At 40.2% G+C, this 21828-nt stretch overlaps 1 long non-coding RNA gene across 1 annotated transcript; it reads left to right on the forward strand.

Annotated features, from left to right (window-relative positions):
• The first annotated feature begins 1878 nt into the window (after window positions 1-1878).
• On the forward strand, window positions 1879-4029 carry LOC308281396. Its single transcript, XR_013961842.1, has 3 exons — window positions 1879-3041; window positions 3243-3308; window positions 3624-4029. It is a non-coding gene; the product is annotated as an uncharacterized lncRNA (long non-coding RNA).
• Window positions 4030-21828: the final 17799 nt, after the last annotated feature.

The raw sequence follows: 21828 nt of genomic DNA on the forward strand, positions 1-21828 counted from the left end.
TCATATTTTAGATAGTCATTAGAGAAAAGAAAAGATGAGAGTTAAAATGTTTTCATTTACTTTTTTCTATCGTTTTAGTGATTTTAACGATTTCGATTTGCATGCATGCCCCCAGGTTGGGGGGCATGAATGCAAGTGGCTAAATATGTATTTTAGATACAATAAGCCCATTCCCAAGATGCACCGCAATCTTTCATGGGCAGATGTGACTTATGGGGGCTGGTCTAAATCGTAACAAAAAATTTCCGGCTTATTGTAAAACAATAGAAAATGAATAGTAAATGAAAACATTTTAACACTCATCTTTTCTTTTCTCTCATTACAATCTAAAATATGATCCCTTGTTGTAAAAAAACAAAGTTGTCCTTTAAACCCAATCTACATGTGACATTATTTTGTGACATTAAGAACATAAATTACTTTTTACTTGTTAAAAGGTGTCACTTATATTAAACTTGGATCCCTCTAAATCATCCTCTTTTTGTCTTGTGTTTTTCAGGATCTCATGAGACAAAGAAGAATGGCTACAAAGCTGCTACAGTGTGTTTGGGTCTGCTGTGTGTAATCCTATTGGCTGGCACCATCTTTGTCCTGGTCAAATACAGACTAACCAGTGAGTGTCTTTCTATAATAAACATTATTATGTTGTATTTCAATCAGAAATAGAGTTAATGCTGCTGCTTAACAAGTTGTGTCCTATTTGGTTGATTTACTGTCAGAACAAAGTATGTAAAACTCAACTGTGTGTGTGTGTGTGTGTGTGTGTGTGTGTGTGTGTGTGTGTGTGTGTGTGTGTGTGTGTGTGTGTGTGTGTGTGTGTGCGTGCGTGCGTGCGTGCGTGCGTGCGTGCGTGCGTGCGTGCGTGCGTGCGTGTGTGTTGTAACATATTGTAGGCTACAGTGTGTGTTTCAGTAACCAGATGTTTTCTTTTTATCCAGGACTTTGTTAACAAGAACATGAACCAGGAGGCGTGGCTGGGTTTGACTGACAGAGAGAAGGAAGGAGAGTGGAAATGGGTCGATGGAAAACTTCTGATCTCACCAACGTAAGAACTTTACCTTACCTTTATTCTTATACTCTTCTTCATTTCAACTAACATTATAAGCACATTTCACAAATAGGTATTTCATCTTTCCAACTTTTTTCTTAACTCTTATACTGCTTTGAACGTTCCTGTTCGCCCCAATCCCCAAGAGACTTCCGTGCCGATACGGCCGTTCGTTCGTTTGATGTTTTTTATGGATTATGATAAAAGCGGTCCTTGCACAACTTTTGAATGCATAATTGGTCGTTGGTGTCGTTTTGAGGACAGCCGGAAACCCTTCATAAAAAAAATAAGTAAACAGACTGTCCTGGCTCCGCCTGCCCAGTAGAGAGCGACTCTGAGCCTGCCTAGCTGTTAGTCTTGAGGGACTATATTGTTTTTTCATCGGACTGTTAGTAGAGAGAGAGAGAGAGAAACGTTGGTAAAAGCGATCATTTTGTCGGAAATCAGTTGTTTTATAGTATTAGTAGTAGGCCTATAGTAATTGTAGTAGGTAGTAGTATTTAGCAGTACTAGAATATTGAGATGTATTAGGCCAAGTAGTTGGCCAACTCAGCCTCAACTTGCTGGTATCATTCCGCCGCCGAAGCGCGACCCAACCCCCCCGGGCCGAGGGGCAGCAGCCAGCAGCAGATCCACGGATAGAAACAAACTTTTGTTAGAATTAGGATTACACAACCTACCCATGTTGTTGACCCAGGACCAGCGAATGGTGGTGGTGGTCGTGATGATGATGATGATGATGATGAAGAAGAAGAAGAGAAAAAGATCACTGTAGCCGTTGGTATTGAACATAAAAAGATTCCATTTCTTGGTGCTGTTGGTCGTGATGATGAAGATGGTGCCAGTCGCGAAGAACCGGGGTCCAAAAGTGGATAAGAGCCTCATATTGTGGAAACCGATCCCGACGGAGCTCGACCCCCGTGCAGGATGGATCCGCGCCCGGCACAGGGGCTCACATCGCCGCAGCAGCAGAGACGATGCACCGCCGCGCCGCCACCGCGAAGAGACAGACGAAGAATGGCTTCCGCGAGACCCCTCGGAGAACAGATGCCATGATTCTACAGTCCAAAGTGGTAAGACGTAAATCCAGTGCATGTATACTGTATGTGATAAAATCGCAGGGCCGCGACCCTCTAGTGTGATAAAATCGCTTCAGGCGTTCTTTCCACCGCATCCGTGATGAAGCCCTGCAGGCTCAAGGCTCAAGCCGAGGCTTGTCAATCAGACCATGGTCTGATTGATCTCTATTGCGAATAAACCAGTGGGATCCGGTCTAGAGCCCGCCTACTGCATCCGGCTATTTACACGTACACATACATGCAAGAATTGTTTCCGTATCCGGACCGGATCAGCAATTTGATCCAAGCATAGAGTTAAGATCCAAGTGCATGAGTTTGTTTTTGTCGCTATACAGGACACACGTGGAGTTCCTATCACGCGCGTGCACTGCACAGCTACTATGATTTTTTATTTGATGGGAATTTAGGATTTATTGGCTTAGTTTGTGTGTGCGTGCGTACGATGCGTGTGTGTGAGAGAGGGAGAGGTTTCTTTAGTCTACATCTCTGATGATGATGATGTAGCCTTTCAATTCAATTCAAAGGAGCTTTATTGGCATGAGAAAACATACGTTTACATTGCCAAAGCAAGTGTTACAAATAAAAACTGTTGAAAATGGGGAACATATATACAGTTGGAGGGAGTACAGCTTTGTGTAAACAGAGCTATGTTGCATTGTGACATTTTATATATTATACATACAGGGTATAAAGGGCATTTCACTGTGACAGTAAATGCATGGTAACTATTTACTATATCTGCATTTTATGTATTACATATGAACTTATTGTAAGTCACTCATATTTGCTAATGTCAAAATTGTAAATTGATTTGTTTACATATAAACTATTTGATATTTTCCTGGCTTTAGATGATGAGTCGGATGGAGAGGTGCCGGGGACTCCTTGTGTTCTTAGGTCTATACCGTTTGAAGGTAAGGAGAAAACAAAAACTGATGCATTTTGTATAATTCTATAGCATTTTAGAGTAGATACAGCTATCTGTTTGTTCAATGCTTTTATCATTTACATCATAATGTCATGGACCTGTCTGAGACATGCTGGGTGTGTAAATAATTGATTTCATTTTGTGCACATCATGTTTACTAGTTTATATTTTACTACTGTGATTTCAGAAGAGTCGAGTGCAGCACAGCCTACTTCTTCATTGCCACATCGTGGTCATCCAAGGACAAGGATAGGTAAAGAACACCTTTTTTCTGTAAATCAGACTTAGCACCAGACGCGTTGTGAGCTTGTAGATCGGCTATTTTCAGCACACAACCAAGTGTAAAATCAGTCATTACGATGCCATCAAGGCCTGCCAAAATAGATTTTAGTCGACTAAATCAACTGTAGATTTAGTTACCTAAAATCTTATGATGATCAGTCAACTAAAACTAGACTAAAACTAAAAGACATTTTATTCAAAAGACTACGACTGAAACAAAATCAAAATTTGCTGTCAAAAACAACACTGCTTACTCGTAGTAATTATGTATTTGTATAATTTACAGATCGACCATGGGCTCGTGTACGTGGTAGGTGTAGGGGTGCAGAGTTCAGCAGACCCGGAGGAGCCTGGCTGGAGTGAAACAGAATGGAGCCAAGAGTCCCAAGATCCAGTGGACTACCTGGAACTGATAACACAGGTCCAGATGCAAAGAGTGGTGACAGGATGTTCAAAATACGCCCAGTTCTAGATTATCTCCAAAATCCGTGAACTGTACAAACCAAACCAAGATATTTCCATTGATAGGTACACTTTTATTCAAAGGGCGCCTAAATTTCAAGGTCTACAATCCACAGAAACCAGTGAAATATGGGATAAAATCTTATATTCTCTGTGATTCAGGTACAGGTTACTGTTTCAATATGAAACCCTACTGTGGAGAATCTGTTTCCCTGCTTGAGACGGTTGAATCACACACACACACACACACACACACAAACACGCACGCACGCACACCCGCACGCACGCACGCACACACGCACACATACACTCTGTAGACATGTAGTGGTTGAGGCCTGTGTAAGTGCAGGTAGGCCACAACCTTTTTCCATTTGCAGTATTACAATTGAGTTCTAGTGTCTAAAATGTTGTTTTATATTTTATTTTCATTTTCATCAATCATTTGTACTGTACTTCAACCTAAAAAGAACCCTGAAAGCAGAAGCAGGATTCAGGCTGAATCTCATGTCACTGTGTCAATGTTCTGCACTGCTCCTTACTACTGCTCTTACTTCTCTTACACACTAAAAGTGTGTAAAAAGCACTTGTTTTTATTTTTTTGAATTTGTTTGTAAACAACCACTGAGCACAGGTGTGATGTTACTGTGTGATTTTACTGCCAACAGTAAAGGATAAAGAGAGATTTCTGCCTGAAAATGTTTCCTTCACAAAAATGCATTTTTCTCAGCTTTATGTTCTCAAAGAGCTGTTTTTTAGGACATATTCAGCAGCTTCTAGCTAATGGACAGAACATGATAAAGACACGAAATCTTTTTCTGTTGCAAAGTAGACATTCTATTCTTCGTTGCCATATAATTGTTGTCTTTATAGTCAAAGCCAATTTTCTCCAGTAGGCCTTCAAAGATGAGCGACAATTCTCAAATTTAGCTGGCAGTGGATGGAGCTTTTTGTTAAATTCTGTGGCAGTAAGAGAGTTAATGGTAGGCCTATTAAATCTTATAATAAAAACACCAACCTACCACACTGTCACTATGACAATTGTACCTGTTGTATATTTTACTGTCCCATTCATTTGTATCTAATATCTAGAATATTATGTCTTGGTTAATGTAAATGTGTTGTAGGCCTAATGAATGAAATGTTCCTACTTCCAGGTACTGGGGCCCTGGTGAGCCTAATAACTCTGGAGAACAAGACTGTGTTGTGTCTTATAAAGGTCTCTGGTATGACAGACAATGCAGTAGCAGAACCCATTACCGTTGGATCTGTGAAAGAGCTATTTAGTGAAATGTATCAGTTAGCTGGTGTGTGGGTACAGCTATATGATTTGCTACTTCAGGACATATATACAACCGTTCCACATTTCAGATTTACAATGACTCTACCCACCCTCTTCACCCTTCATTTGAGCTGTTACCATCAGGCAGGAGGCTTAGAAGGGTTACAATACATTGTATATGTGCCAACTGCAGAGGACATCTTAAATAGGAAAATGTTTAAATAGCTCTACCACCTATGGGTTATTATGGGAATGCATTTTATATAGTGTTTTAATGCATTTGTGTATTCTATGTCATGTTGTTTTTATTGTTGCAGACTGACTGCCTAGATGTGTGCCAAAGACACATTTTCATTGTATGTTAAATTTAATGTACAATAACATTTTCTTTATCATTAAGATGCCAAATATTTGAACACATTGTATTTTCATGCTTTGTCAACATTGTTGTTGTTGAAATGTTGATGCCAATAAAGCCCTTTCAATTGATAAGAATTTAATTTAATTGAACTAAACTGAATTGAACAGTATGTGGTGATGCAGTGTGTAGAATCCTAAAGATCAGTGGTTCTCAACCTGTGGTACATGGACCACTGGTGGTAGTTGAGCACCCTCTGGTGGTACACAGAGGAGTCTCCCCAGAAACAAGACAAACTTACATAAGTAGAGTGAAATATTCATATTAAACTACAGGTAGATCTTCTGACAAAGCAGTTGGTTGAAATAGGCTCTCCAGCCGTGCTGAAATGAGCATGACATCACACCTAGACATTAATAGTAGATTAGAGAACAGATTAATCACATTATAAATATCATCAGTTGATTAGTCAGACTGACAGAGTCTCTGCAGCAGCAGCAGTGCTGTTGACACTTTTCATCTGGTGAGATGCAGTGTTGGAAGAAGTACTCTCATTTTGTACTTAAGTAAAAGTACCAATATCACAACAAATGATACAAGTCTGGCATTCAGAATTCACCAAAACAAGTAATTCACATATTCACATTAAAATATAGTAAAAGTAGCCTAAGCCTACTCATTATGAAGAATGTCCCATTTCACACGTTTCCAAACGCTTTGTCTACAAGCTCACAATGCATCGTTTTGCACAGCGTTGTGACTTGTGAGCTTGTAGATCAGCTATTTTCAAACAAATCAAGTATACATAGGGCTGAAGTGGTTAATGCATGTTTTGTAATGATAAGCAACATTTACAATATAACTAAATTAGTAAGTCCCCATAAAGATCAGTTTAACCCTATTATAATCTGGGAGGATTTGCCTTGATACTGTACAGTACGTGGGCAGCAGGGGAAATCAAGAAAAGGAGACGGCATCCACTCGGGACGGAGCTGCTCAGATGAGCTTGGCCAGTTTCCCCCCTGAGATAGGCCTATAGCCTGGGATCGCGTCACATTTCGGGGTTTGATCCGGTCGGGAGCGGAAACCACTCTACGTCATGTTGTAGTCCTCAAAGGACTACAATTTGTCCGAAAAGATCAAACCGGATTCAATTTTAACACAAAATAATTCCCCTGCGCTCAAGGACATACTTTTAGTTTAGGGCCTACCTAATAAACCCCTTGATGTGGCGTTGTTTTGCTTTTGGAAAATGTGTTTGGTATATGCATCTTTTAGTCCAACTCATAGCGACTGGCAAGACTACACTAGTCTACTGGAGCATTTTAATAGGGATTGGGGAAACAAACAGGGACCACTGCTCTATAGTACTTCACTGGAGATAACAGTCAGCACTAAAAGTCTAAATGAGCACTTATGTCATTTGTATTGTAACAAATTGACACATACTGTACACACTGGACGGACGGACGGATGGTCAGGGGGCAAAACATAGTCGACCTGGCGGAGACAATTAGATTACTCGTACATTTATTTTCCCAAACATCACACAAATCGGTACACATTATATCTTGCTCGGAGGAGCACTTTTTCTAGTTTTACTTTTTCCACAATGGTGCTGCTGATCTAATCAGGTCCACCTCATATGTGTAGCAGACTGCTGTGTCTATTGTCTTATATTGATAGCTGTGAATTCACCAATATCATTGCATAGGAAACGCTCACCACAGCAGTGTGTGGTGGGCTTTTCCTCTCCATACATTTGCTTACATTTCCTGTCACAAGTTCTCACAATGAGATATTTGCTCTATTATGTCTAGCCTCCTTAAATGCACGCATGTGCCTGATTGGGGCGGACCCAAGCACATTTGCATTCATAGAAGAAAGAGAGCTTTTTTTTAATGTCTACATAGGCTAATGTCTCTCATTTCTCTCTCTCTCTCTCTCACTGAAAGACAGTTGCTCTCCTCCCTGCTCTCCTCTAATTCAATACAAAGACTGTAGGCTATGGGTTGTTTAATTTTCCCCCCTGATAAGTATGGTTTTAACAAGTCTTCAGAGTATTATGGATACTGATCTAAAAGACTAGCAAATAATAAATAATAAAGTCAGACAACATTCGCCCCCTCTCTCTCTCTCTCTTTGTTTCTGAGACCTGTGGTTGTGATGTGTGGTTTCAGAGCAGGACAAATACAGCTGTCTCATGCACGTCACGCCCATAAGTGTGAGTACGGGTTAGTCTTCCTCTTTTTGACTTCTGTTCTCTATCAAGTCGTACAGCGAGTGTAGTTTGAAGATGAACTAGAATGGCGGAGGATGTGTACGCCGTACCAGACCTGACCAAGAAGGTCAGATATAGAAGAGAGAGAGAACGGGAGACGGAGGACAGAGGAGAGAGAGAGGAGAGGGTAGTAGACATCTATGTCTCTGCAGACGACCTGGACCCTGACCCTGACCCTGATCCTGACCCTGACCCTGGCCCCCAGCAGGATGCTGTACAGCAGAACACAACACAACAGCAGCATGGAGGTAAAGTAAACACTCCAATGATTAACTAACACATCTATGTTACAGATGAGCACTGGTATATTTGCTTTCTGACATACGGTACATTGTTATACATACAGTATGAAACCAACTATTTCAATATGGCACTATAACTGAATGCTGACAAAAGATTTTTAGCTTAAAGTGAAAGTTTATATGTATTTTAAGTCATGTTTGCAAAAGTCACTTGACTTGTGCTGCAGCCAATATTTGCTTCATAATGGCCTCACACAGGATATATTTTACTGAAGGAATGACCAACCAATCAGAGAGGACAGCCACTGTCCACATGAAAAGAAAAAAAAAACAAGACGTTATTCGCTGCCTTTAATTTAACATCTGAACTTATGCATGTGAGGAAACAACATAAAATACTATGAGGGCAGGGCATTCACATTGTATTGCATAGGGATAGGGTTAGTAATGGGAAAACCTTTGCTGTAATTTGGTTATGTATAAATCCATTATTGTTATATGTGTATAGTATACCACATAACACCACTGCTGTTTTCTGGCCATTCTGAACAAAAAGACAAATTAGATTGAAAGAGGAAGTGCAAGACAGGGAAGATGTATAAGACAATGGAGTGACACCAGCCACGCTGTGCTGCTTGAAAACAGTGGCACTGATGAAAAGACAGGAGGCGGGGCTGAAGAAGCTATGTCTCATCAGGAGTGACAAGGAGGGACACGATCAGAAAGTGGTTCTCAACCTGTGGGTCGGGACCCCCAGCAGGGTCCCCACATGATTTTAGGGGGGTCCAGTGGTGTGTTCTAGACTTTTTTTTAGGGCATACTATAATCTATGATCCGCGGGGCATACGCCAGATAATGCCTATCAAATACGCTACTTTGAAAGATTCACGAGGGCAGATGATATTCATATCTCCGACAGCAGACGCCGTATACGTGCGTTACAGGTAGAACACAGCACTGAGGGGGTCCCCACATGACAGGTCTTTTAAGAACTTTTTAATACATAAAAAAGAAAAAAAGAAAAAAATCACAAAAGACCATTACTGTATCAAAAGCAATCAACAGACTATAAAAATGTGGTCAATGCGAGGCGTTGTGAGCTTGTTGATTGGCCATTTATTTATATTTATTTATCTTTGGAACTGAGTCAAACTAAATATAAGGCCTCAACACTCTTATGTTTTTTCTTTTTTTTATGTAGGCCTACAGGCCTACTCTGACACCATGTAGTCCTCACCAGGCTGGCTGGCAAACTGGCAGACATGAGACTGATGGTGCAACACCTCTACCAGCCTCACCCTTAACACAGAGCCCCCCATGGCACCCTGTCTGTCTGTCCATGTGTCTGTGTGTCTGTGGACAGCTAATCTCCGGCACTGTTAGGCTGCTCACAGTGAAACAGTGAACACATTCCCTGGATGCCATGCAGAGCAGAACCTCTGGCCCAGATCAGATCAGCCTGTTATAGCACTATCACTGCCACCAGGAGGCAGACCTTTGCCAAATATATATTTTTGACAGTAATAATTAAGGCTCCCTGCACTGTGTACTGAGACCTCTGTTATACCCTGTACTCCCACCACCACTGTGTGGCCAGAAACCCTTCAGACACCATTGTTACGTTTGTTTTGGCGACAGTGGTGGGGCGGGACAAACAGACCCTTTATGAACATGGATAGATTTCACTCATAGAATTCCTTCCATTCAGAGTAAGATATCTTTCATCTTTACAATCAGTCTTAATGCCAGCTGCAACCTGCATGTATAACATGTATAAGAATCGATTAATAACTTTAAAATGTTATAATATTGATTTTGCAATGATATCAATGCAGAGGAAATGCCCACCACAGCAGTATGCTGACATTTGTTCACATTTCCTGTGACTGAGCTATTTGCTCCATTACGTCTATCCTCCTTAAAGCAGTTAAAGATATCCAGTAAGCTGCCAATCCTGCCATGCAGGCATAATACATAGCCAGGTTGCAAACACCTGCATTGCATTCATAGGAGAAAGTGTCCATTCTTATGCCTACATTATTTCATCATTTCTCTCTAAAGGCCATATCACACATAATGGTTGTGAGTATAGTTGCAACTTGCATGTTGCAAGGAGTTGCAGTGGTGTGGGCTGGCCTTAACTGAACCACAGCTGCTCTCATCCCTGTTCTCATTCAATACAAAGGCTTCCTCTTTTGACTTTTGTTCTCCGACAAGTTGTACAAGGAAAGTAGTTTGAAGATGAACTAGCATAGCGGAGGATGTGTACGCCGTACCAGACCTGACCAAGAAGGTCAGGTATAGAAGAGAGAGAGAACGGGAGACGGAGGACAGAGGAGAGAGAGAGAGGAGAGGGTAATAGACATCTATGCATCTGCAGACGACCCTCTTAACCCTGACCCTGGCACCCAGCAGGATGCTGTACAGCAGAACACAACACAACAGCAGCATGGAGGTAAAGTAAACACTACAATGATTAAATAACACATCTACACTAACTGATCAGTGTAAAACCTGGTATGCACACTCCCTAGGCCTAGAAGCCAAGGAAAAACCTTTGCCCTGCATTTTTCACATCTGCTTTTTATAGCACCACCACCAGGAGGCCGACGTATGTAAAAAAAGAAGAAGAAAAAGAAAAGATATTACTCCTTCAGATTTGTTCCAAACATCACACAAATCAGTACATGTCATGTGATCCAGACTGATATTCAATGTCTGATATTTCATATTCCATCCTAATTGGCTTACATTGGCTTCCAAAGTTTGCAGGATTGGTCCATTTTGAACAAAATGCCTCAAATTATAAACACAGTTTGTGATTTCCATGCATGCAATTTAGCACGCACATTCCCAATATAATAGGTCAAGGAACAAATACCACCCTTTTCACACTGGCCTGTTATAGCGTGATGTCAGTCAGTGATGTCGGGCATTGTTTCAGCATACGGCTGTTACCATGGCGGTACAATGTTAATTTTAGTGATGTCAGCATGCGGACAGACGGCGGATAAACATTCCATAAATGAATAGTTAGATGTGGTACTAAACTGACCAGCCGTTCAGATTTTACCATAAAGTGCAGCAATTTTAGGAATATATTCAGAGATTCAGGTACCCTATATAAATGGTAACATGTCATTAGGTCGAACATCCTTTGGATCGACCACCAAAACCTAACCTTAACCCTAACCTCAGTAAAACTATGCCTAAACCGTGACGCAGGTGATTATCTAACTTGCCGACACTCGCGGGTGATTATCTAAACTGCCGACGCTGTTCGACCAAACGGAGTTGGACCTATAGGGCAGTCCCCATATAAATTCAAGGACCTTCTGTAAACTCAAGTTTAAGCACAAGTAAAACACAATACTGTCAAATACATTCCAGAACAATGGCCACCCATTAAAATGCGTAAATTGTTTTAATGCATATTTCTTTCTGTAATTTCTGTCAAATTAATCAGTTAAAGTCCCAGCCCTATTATTAACACATCTAAGGCTGTTACGCAATTTGTGTTTTCACTCACTGTGATGTCAGGGGAACCACACTAACTATCCCTTCAGGGGAATCACAACAACTATCCCTTTTATGCCCATATAGGACTTCATATGGGAATGCCCATATGGAGGCCACATCAGCCGCACATACTGTACCACACTAACACAATCCATATATGGCCAAGACAGATGGCCAAGACAGCTCATATCTGTGTGGCTGGTTCTACAGACAGGGATGTCCATGTATGGGCATAAAACGGATTGTATGTATGATGTTAGATTTCAGATTTTATCCAAAAAACACAGTACTACACAGTATCTATATAGTCATGTAATCAAGAACGATATGTCGGATATTTCATATTCCACCCTAATTAGCTAACATTGGCTTTCAAAGTTTGCAGGAATGGTTGGTTTAAAGGACAACTTTGTTTTTTTTACAACAAGGGTTCATATTTTAGATAGTCATTAGAGAAAAGAAAAGATGAGAGTTAAAATGTTTTCATTTACTTTTTTCTATCGTTTTAGTGATTTTAACGATTTCGATTTGCATGCATGCCCCCAGGTTGGGGGGCATGAATGCAAGTGGCTAAATATGTATTTTAGATACAATAAGCCCATTCCCAAGATGCACCGCAATCTTTCATGGGCAGATGTGACTTATGGGGGCTGGTCTAAATCGTAACAAAAAAATTGCCGGCTTATTGTAAAACAATAGAAAATGAATAGTAAATGAAAACATTTTAACACTTATCTTTTCTTTTCTCTCATTACAATCTAAAATATGATCCCTTGTTGTAAAAAAACAAAGTTGTCCTTTAAACCCAATCTACATGTGACATTATTTTGTGACATTAAGAACATAAATTACTTTTTACTTGTTAAAAGGTGTCACTTATATTAAACTTGGATCCCTCTAAATCATCCTCTTTTTGTCTTGTGTTTTTCAGGATCTCATGAGACAAAGAAGAATGGCTACAAAGCTGCTACAGTGTGTCTGGGTCTGCTGTGTGTAATCCTATTGGCTGGCACCATCTTTGTCCTGGTCAAATACAGACTAACCAGTGAGTGTCATTCTATAATAAACATTATTATGTTGTATTTCAATCAGAAATAGAGTTAATGCTGCTGCTTAACACGTTGTGTCCTATTTGGTTGATTTACTGTCAGAACAAAGTATGTAAAACTCATCAGTTTGTTTGATTCTCCTTCTTACAGATAATGACCTGGTCCAGATTACGTCCAGATACGACAACGCCACTGCACAGAAGGACCAGATCCATTCCAGTTACGACCAGATCCAGTCCAGTTATGACCAGCTACAGTCCAAATATGACAACCTGGTCCATCTACAGTCCAGATTCAACAACACAACTGAACAGAAGGACCAGCTACAGTCCAGTTTTGACCATCTACTGTCCAGTTACAACATTGTCACTGGACAGAAGGACCAGATCCAGTCCAGTTATGATCAGCTACTGTCAAGTTACAACATCGTCACTGCAGAGAGAGATGAGCTGAAGAGAAGGCTCTGTGGTCAGTGAGACATATTCACATAACTGTTTTTATTCATTGTTATGACAAATCATGTTGTTCATCATTTGTCATTAAAGGGCAACTTTGTTTTTTTAGATTATAATTAGAGAAAAGAAACAAATTGTGTTGAAATGTTTTCATTTACTTCATTCTATAGTTTTAGCACGTTTAGTGTGCTAAAACATGGGGGCATGCGTGGGGGCATGTGTACAAGTGGCTAAATATGTATTTTTAGACACAATAAGCCTGCAATTTCTTTATTGCTATTTACAGTAACCCCAAAAGTCACATCTGCCCATGAAAGATTGCAGTGCATCTTGGGAATGGGCTTATTCTGTGTAAAAAGACATATTTAGCCACTTGTACACATGCCCTCAGCCACTGAAATCTAAAAATGTAATAAAACAAAGTTGTCCTTTAATCTGAGCAAGTGTCTAACTTTATTATTTTGTTGTCAGAATCATGTGGGTGGAAGATATTTGGCAGTAGCTGTTATTACATCTCTACTCAGAATGAGTATACAACCTGGGAGGAGAGCCGGCGATTCTGTAAAGACAGACTATCTGACCTGATCATCATTAACAGCAAAGAAGAACAGGTAGAACACAAGATTGTGCGTGCGTGCGTGCGTGCGTGCGTGCGTGCGTGCGTGCGTTGTAACATATTGTAGGCTACAGTGTGTATTTCAGTAACCAGATGTTTTCTTTTTATCCAGGACTATGTTAACTAGACCAGGTCACCTGGACGTGCCAGACCCGCAATGAAAACTAGTATGGCACTGAACTAACACATGAACACACAGGATTTTATAGTCTCAGCAACAAAGCGTAGTGAGCTTGTAGATCGGCTGTTTTCACTAGTATGGCACTGAACTAACACATGAACACACAGGATTGTATAGGCTGAGCAGCTGGAAATGTTTGTGAGCTTGGAGATGGGCTGAGGAATTTATAGTGTCAGCAGCTTGTCAGCCAACTCAACTCAGCTGGTCCTGTACAGGTGACGGCACTCAAGGCAATCAGCCCAGCAAGGGAAGGGAGGGGCAGATGAGCAGTCACACTGAGGAAAAGAGGGACAGGCAGAGGAGGAAAAGAGGGACCGACAGACCGACAGACCGACCGACAGACCGACCGACAAAGCCTTATGTAGGCCGACCCCCTGGGTCTGGCAAAAAGAACATGAACCAGGAGGCGTGGCTGGGTTTGACTGACAGAGAGAAGGAAGGAGAGTGGAAATGGGTCGATGGAAAACTTCTGATCTCACCAACGTAAGAACTTTACCTTACCTTTATTCTTATACTCTTCTTCATTTCAACTAACATTATAAGCACATTTCACAAATAGGTATTTCATCTTTCCAACTTTTTTCTTAATGGTAGGCCTATTAAATCTTATAATAAAAAAAACCAACCTACCACACTGTCACTATGACAATTGTACCTGTTGTATATTTTACTGTCCCATTCATTTGTATCTAATATCTAGAATATTATGTCTTGGTTAATGTAAATGTGTTGTAGGCCTAATGAATGAAATGTTCCTACTTCCAGGTACTGGAGCCCTGGTGAGCCTAATAACTCTGGAGAACAAGACTGTGTTGTGTCTTATAAAGGTCTCTGGTATGACAGACAATGCAGTAGCAGAACCCATTACCGTTGGATCTGAGAAAGAGCCATTTAGTGAAATGTATCAGTTAGCTGGTGTGTGGGTACAGCTACATGATTTGCAACTTCAGGACACATACAACCGTTCCGCAATTCAGATTTACAATGACTCTACCCACCCTCTTCACCCTTCATTTGAGCTGTTACCATCAGGCAGGAGGCTTAGAAGGGTTACGATACATTGTGTATGTGCCAACTGCCAACTGCAGAGGACATCTTAAATAGGAAAATGTTTAAATAGCTCTACCACCTATGGGTTATTATGGGAATGCATTTTATATAGTGCTTTAATGCATTTGTGTATTCTATGTCATGTTGTTTTTATTGTTGCAGACTGACTGCCTAGATGTGTGCCAAAGACACATTTTCATTGTATGTTAAATTTAATGTACAATAACATTTTCTTTATCATTAAGATGCCAAATATTTGAACACATTGTATTTTCATGCTTTGTCAACATTGTTGTTGTTGAAATGTTGATGCCAATAAAGCCCTTTCAATTGATAAGAATTTAATTTAATTGAACTAAACTGAATTGAACAGTATGTGGTGATGCAGTGTGTAGAATCCTAAAGATCAGTGGTTCTCAACCTGTGGTACATGGACCACTGGTGGTAGTTGAGCACCCTCTGGTGGTACACAGAGGAGTCTCCCCAGAAACAAGACAAACTTACATAAGTAGAGTGAAATATTCATATTAAACTACAGGTAGATCTTCTGACAAAGCAGTTGGTTGAAATAGGCTCTCCAGCCGTGCTGAAATGAGCAAGACATCACACCTAGACATTAATAGTAGATTAGAGAACAGATTAATCACATTATAAATATCATCAGTTGATTAGTCAGACTGACAGAGTCTCTGCAGCAGCAGCAGTGCTGTTGACACTTTTCATCTGGTGAGATGCAGTGTTGGAAGAAGTACTCTCATTTTGTACTTAAGTAAAAGTACCAATATCACAACAAATGATACAAGTCTGGCATTCAGAATTCACCAAAACAAGTAATTCACATATTCACATTAAAATATAGTAAAAGTAGCCTAAGCCTACTCATTATGAAGAATGTCCCATTTCACACGTTTCCAAACGCTTTGTCTACAAGCTCACAATGCGTCGTTTTGCACAGCGTTGTGACTTGTGAGCTTGTAGATCAGCTATTTTCAAACAAATCAAGTATACATAGGGCTGAAGTGGTTAATGCATGTTTTGTAATGATAAGCAACATTTACAATGTAACTAAATTAGTAAGTCCCCATAAAGATCAGTTTAACCCTATTATAGTCTGGGAGGCTTTGCCTCGATACTGTACAGTACGTGGGCAGCAGGGGAAATCAAGAAAAGGAGACGGCATCCACTCGGGACGGAGCTGCTCAGATGAGCTTGGCCAGTTTCCCCCCTGAGATAGGCCTATAGCCTGGGATCGCGTCACATTTCGGGGTTTGATCCGGTCGGGAGCGGAAACCACTCTACGTCATGTTGTAGTCCTCAAAGGACTACAATTTGTCCGAAAAGATCAAACCGGATTCAATTTTAACACAAAATAATTCCCCTGCGCTCAAGGACATACTTTTAGTTTAGGGCCTACCTAATAAACCCCTTGATGTGGCGTTGTTTTGCTTTTGGAAAATGTGTTTGGTATATGCATCTTTTAGTCCAACTCATAGCGACTGGCAAGACTACACTAGTCTACTGGAGCATTTTAATAGGGATTGGGGAAACAAACAGGGACCACTGCTCTATAGTACTTCACTGGAGATAACAGTCAGCACTAAAAGTCTAAATGAGCACTTATGTCATTTGTATTGTAACAAATTGACACATACTGTACACACTGGACGGACGGACGGATGGTCAGGGGGCAAAACATAGTCGACCTGGCGGAGACAATTAGATTACTCCTACATTTATTTCCCCAAACATCACACAAATCGGTACACATTATATCTTGCTCGGAGGAGAACTTTTTCTAGTTTTACTTTTTCCAATATGGTGCTGCTGATCTAATCAGGTCCACCTCATATGTGTAGCAGACTGCTGTGTCTATTGTCTTATATTGATAGCTGTGAATTCACCAATATCATTGCATAGGAAACGCTCACCACAGCAGTGTGTGGTGGGCTTTTCCTCTCCATACATTTGCTTACATTTCCTGTCACAAGTTCTCACAATGAGATATTTGCTCTATTATGTCTAGCCTCCTTAAATGCACGCATGTGCCTGATTGGGGCGGACCCAAGCACATTTGCATTCATAGAAGAAAGAGAGCTTTTTTTTAATGCCTACATAGGCTAATGTCTCTCATTTCTCTCTCTCTCTCTCTCACTGAAAGACAGTTGCTCTCCTCCCTGCTCTCCTCTAATTCAATACAAAGACTGTAGGCTATGGGTTGTTTAATTTTACCCCCTGATAAGTATGGTTTTAACAAGTCTTCAGAGTATTATGGATACTGATCTAAAAGACTAGCAAATAATAAATAATAAAGTCAGACAACATTCGCCCCCTCTCTCTCTCTCTCTCTCTTTGTTTCTGAGACCTGTGGTTGTGATGTGTGGTTTCAGAGCAGGGCAAATACAGCTGTCTCATGCATGTCACGCCCATAAGTGTGAGTACGGGTTAGTCTTCCTCTTTTTGACTCCTGTTCTCTATCAAGTCGTACAGCGAGTGTAGTTTGAAGATGAACTAGAATGGCGGAGGATGTGTACGCCGTACCAGACCTGACCAAGAAGGTCAGATATAGAAGAGAGAGAGAACGGGAGACGGAGGACAGAGGAGAGAGAGAGGAGAGGGTAGTAGACATCTATGTCTCTGCAGACGACCTGGACCCTGACCCTGACCCTGACCCCCAGCAGGATGCTGTACAGCAGAACACAACACAACAGCAGCATGGAGGTAAAGTAAACACTACAATGATTAACTAACACATCTACACTATGGTTGTTACGCAAGAGCACTGCTGTACTGTCTGAAGATACAGTATGGCTATACTCTGTATGTGCAAAGTCACTTGGCTTGTGCTGCAGTTAATGTTTGCTGCATAAATCCAACACTAAAGACAATTTATTTTACTGAAGGAATATATGGTTGTGAATGACCAACCAGTCAAACAGACAGTTCAGCCACAATGTGAACACCATTACTTTATTTGCTGGTTTTAATCGAACATTTGTATGTATTCATACAGTATGTGATTAGCCACACAATTCATGTGCTCTGCATTGTTTAAAATTGAAAAACGTTGATATTCCATAGGGTTTGTGTGCGTGGCACAGACCTAATTCTCACTGTTTATTAAAATGTGTTGGGATAACTTGAGAATGTGTGGGACCACTGGGCACAGGCATTGACGTCCTGCTTGAGTAAAAGATTAACTATTTCTAAAATAAATGTTTTAGTTATAGATGGCAATATAATGTAGGCCTATTAAGGCATACAGTACAAGGCTTATTACCCAGGGATCCTTTTAAGAACTCTAGAGTCTCACACCTACAGTACAGTACGTCTCACCACCGATCCTCCGATACAGTATGCCCGAGTCATAGTGTCGGGCCTTCGTCAGAGTACCCATTGTACCCGTCTGTCTGTGTCCCTTTTGTGCCCATGTATGGTGATCCCTGATGTAATTATGCCCATACTCTGTATATTAGCATATTATATTATGTGCCCATTTATATGCACAATTTGACATATTGTTTGTCTTGTGTTTTTGTTTTTCAGGCCCTGAAGAGTTAAAGAAGAATCGCTACAAAGCTGCTGCAGTGTGTCTGCTGTGTGTAATCCTATTGGCTGGCATCACTGGCCTGGGTATACACAGTGAGTAAGCGTAATTCTATAATAAGCCATAATGTTTACATGTATATTTCTGTCAGAAATAGTGCTTGATTGCTGTTGCTTTAAATATACATTGGGTCCTATTTTGGGGCTAGTATGAGGTGTGCAGGACGGGCATATTGACCATTTTCTGTTGGCAAAGTGTCTTGTTTTTCACCTCATTCATGGGTTTTTGGGACACAAGCACACACTTGTGACTTGTCTATTGCACACTTTAGCTGGCGGAGGCTCACCCACCCAGACATAGTAGCCAAAATCACACAAACCTGCTTATACTATACTGTATCTTTTGTAAAAACTGTCCCAATTGCCGCAATGTTGGGGTTTGTGTATTCACAATGACGCTTGACAAAGCTGGATGCACCACAATTACATCACGTTGCCTCAGCTTTGGGCTGCTTTTTAGTTTTTACCAATGCACCACTCGAGTGCCCGTAGATCTGCTACTTTTGATGCTTTTGTGTAATTATGTAGTATTAGTTAACTTAGTTAGAATATTGATATACTGTAACAGGTTTCTTCTAGTATTAGTTAACTTAGTTAGAATATTGATATACTGTAACAGGTTTCTTCTAGTATTAGTTAACTTAGTTAGAATATTGATATACTGTAACAGGTTTCTTCTAGTATTAGTTAACTTAGTTAGAATATTGATATACTGTAACAGGTTTCTTCTAGTATTAGTTAACTTAGTTAGAATATTGATATACTGTAACAGGTTTCTTCTAGTATTAGTTAACTTAGTTAGAATATTGATATACTGTAACAGGTTTCTTCTAGTATTAGTTAACTTAGTTAGAATATTGATATACTGTAACAGGTTTCTTCTAGTATTAGTTAACTTAGTTAGAATATTGATATACTGTAACAGGTTTCTTCTAGTATTAGTTAACTTAGTTAGAATATTGATATACTGTAACAGGTTTCTTCTAGTATTAGTTAACTTAGTTAGAATATTGATATACTGTAACAGGTTTCTTCTAGTATTAGTTAACTTAGTTAGAATATTGATATACTGTAACAGGTTTCTTCTAGTATTAGTTAACTTAGTTAGAATATTGATATACTGTAACAGGTTTCTTCTAGTATTAGTTAACTTAGTTAGAATATTGATATACTGTAACAGGTTTCTTCTAGTATTAGTTAACTTAGTTAGAATATTGATATACTGTAACAGGTTTCTTCTAGTATTAGTTAACTTAGTTAGAATATTGATATACTGTAACAGGTTTCTTCTAGTATTAGTTAACTTAGTTAGAATATTGATATACTGTAACAGGTTTCTTCTCGGCAGCAACAACATAATGCTTATATATGGGGTCATTTTCTTTTTTCTTTTTTTTTACTTTACAGAACAAATAAACAAACATGACCATCATCACCTCCTCATATAGATCATCCTCATGCTGTTCACAGACAGGGTTTACTTTTTTTCTTCCTTTTCATCAGTCCATTTCTCTGTTATAGTCCATTTGCATTCAATGAAATTATAACCATCATATTAACCATCTGTTATTCACATAATTCCCGTCATATTAACCATCAGTTATTCACGTAATTTCCATCATAATAACCATCAATTATTCACGTAGTTCCCATCATTTATTCTACCTGTCTTTGTCCAACATAATATTCACATCCATATGTCATGCCATAAAACAAAACAAAAAACAAAAATCACTACACACTACTCCACACTACACTACACTACACTACACAACACACACACTGGACTTCCACTCAAGGGGTGGATCCTATCCCCCCTACACCCCAATGAAGGGCATATCCCCGTTCTAGACGGGGCCCCTTCCCTAGGCCTAGTCTACCTAGCACCTAGCTAACCCTAACCCTACTCAGTAGGTCCCAACCCTCTAACTAAGCATTTCCCTCGTCGGTTCCATCTGTAACTAAGTGATAATTTTCTTTCGACTCTAGATTCCCCTTTATTCCCCCCACAGTTACCCTTATATTAAGTTCAACATATATGTCTATCAGGGAGGGTTAGATTCCACTTAAATTGCAATATTTCTTCGTTAAATCCCGTTTCCTCCACCCTCCCCCTTACCCTTCAGCCTGCGATGTTTATGGGGTCATTTTCATGCTGGAGGATTATATTTTTTTTAAATTATATTTTTGCCTCATACATACAAAACTAGTGGACAATAATATTACCAGAATCACAAAGAGCTGAATGACCGTAACAGGCCTGTCCGTAGTCGTGCATTTGTTGTTGATTTCCCTCCACCGCACAAGAACATACTGGTGAGAAATTAGGTTTCTGAGGCTTTTCTTCTGTGGAAATGACCTGAATGCACTTGAGCTGAGCACAGTGCACTGGTCATCCTAATACAACACACTCAATAGGGTCTCCACACTACAACCACCTCACCAGTTCACCTGCTTCCCCCAAAATAAGACCCTCATCTTAATGTCAAATGGAAAACTCATGAGATCATTGATTCTCTTTATTGCAGATTCTGCACTGATTAAAGAGAACAAGAAGCTGATCAAAGAGAAAGCACAGTTACAGTCCACATGTAATAACCTGACCAAACAGAACGACCACATACAGTCCAGTTATAAAAACCTGACCTCCCACAATGACGACTTACAGTCCAGATATGACAACCTTTCTCTACACAATGATGAGTTACAGTCCAGATATGACAACCTTTCTCTACACAATGATGAGTTACAGTCCAGATATGACAACCTTTCTCTACACAATGATGAGTTACAGTCCAGATATAAAAGACTGGCTGAACAGAAGGATCAGCTACAGTCCAGTTCTGACCGTCTACAGTCCAGTTATGACCGTCTACTGTCCAGATACAACAAACTAATTGACCGAGATGACATCAAGAGGATTCTTTGTGGTCAGTGAGACATCAAAGTTGTTCCTTGTTGATTTTATATCATATTGATCATCATTTACCATTAATCTGAGTGTATGGCAAAACAGTGGCTAACTATTGTTTTGTTGTTAGAACCACATGGATTTACATTTGGTGCTGGTGTGTGTTATTACCGGTACATCTCTACTACTAAGTGGAAAACCTGGGAGGAGAGCAGGCAATACTGTAGAGCCAAACAATCAGACCTGATCATCATCAACAGCAAAGAAAAGCAGGTGTGTGTGTGTGTGTGTGTGTGTGTGTGTGTGTGTGTGTGTGTGTGTGCGTGTGCGCGTGCGCGTGTGCGTGTGTGTGTGTGTTGTAACCATTTACACTGTGTATTTCACTAAGCAGTTGTTTTTATGTCCAGGACCTTGTTAACAGAGTTGTTGGTGGAGGCTATAACGTGTGGCTGGGTTTGACTGACAGAGAGGAGGAAGGAGTGTGG

The sequence above is a fragment of the Nannobrachium achirus genome (assembly GCF_963921795.1).
Source record: "Nannobrachium achirus genome assembly, chromosome: 3".
Taxonomy (NCBI): domain Eukaryota; kingdom Metazoa; phylum Chordata; class Actinopteri; order Myctophiformes; family Myctophidae; genus Nannobrachium; species Nannobrachium achirus.